Source organism: Colobus angolensis, unplaced genomic scaffold, assembly GCF_000951035.1.
Source record: "Colobus angolensis palliatus isolate OR3802 unplaced genomic scaffold, Cang.pa_1.0 Scaffold64, whole genome shotgun sequence".
Lineage (NCBI taxonomy): Eukaryota > Metazoa > Chordata > Mammalia > Primates > Cercopithecidae > Colobus > Colobus angolensis.
Genome location: NW_012120043.1, coordinates 2,653,048 through 2,653,379, shown reverse-complemented (window position 1 = coordinate 2,653,379; position 332 = coordinate 2,653,048). Strand labels below are relative to the sequence as shown.

General features: G+C 60.2%; 1 long non-coding RNA gene across 1 annotated transcript in view; it reads left to right on the top strand.

Moving 5' to 3' along the window:
• Positions 1-332, top strand: part of LOC105527651 — a 171,193-nt gene that overhangs the window by 158,183 nt on the left and 12,678 nt on the right. The gene's annotated exons all lie outside the window — the stretch shown is intronic.

Genomic DNA, 332 nt, shown 5'->3' with positions numbered 1-332 from the left:
GAGGCTGAGGCAGGAGAATCGCATGAACCTGGGAGGCAGAGGTTGCAGTGAGCCGAGATCGTGCCACTGCACTCCAGCCTGGGCAACAGAGTAAAACTCCATCTCAAAAAAAAAACAAAGGACAGTCATCGGGGGTTCTGCTGTGATCCCTGCCCTGACCCAGGGTCTCCCCTGGGCGCTATGGACATCGGGGTCGGATCCTTCCCTGGCATGGGGCCATCCTGGGCACTGCAGGGAGCTGAGCAATGTCCCTGGCCTCCACCCAACCCACTCCATGCCAGGAGCACCCTCCCCCCACAGCCACAGATATCCCCAGACATCACCCACTGTCC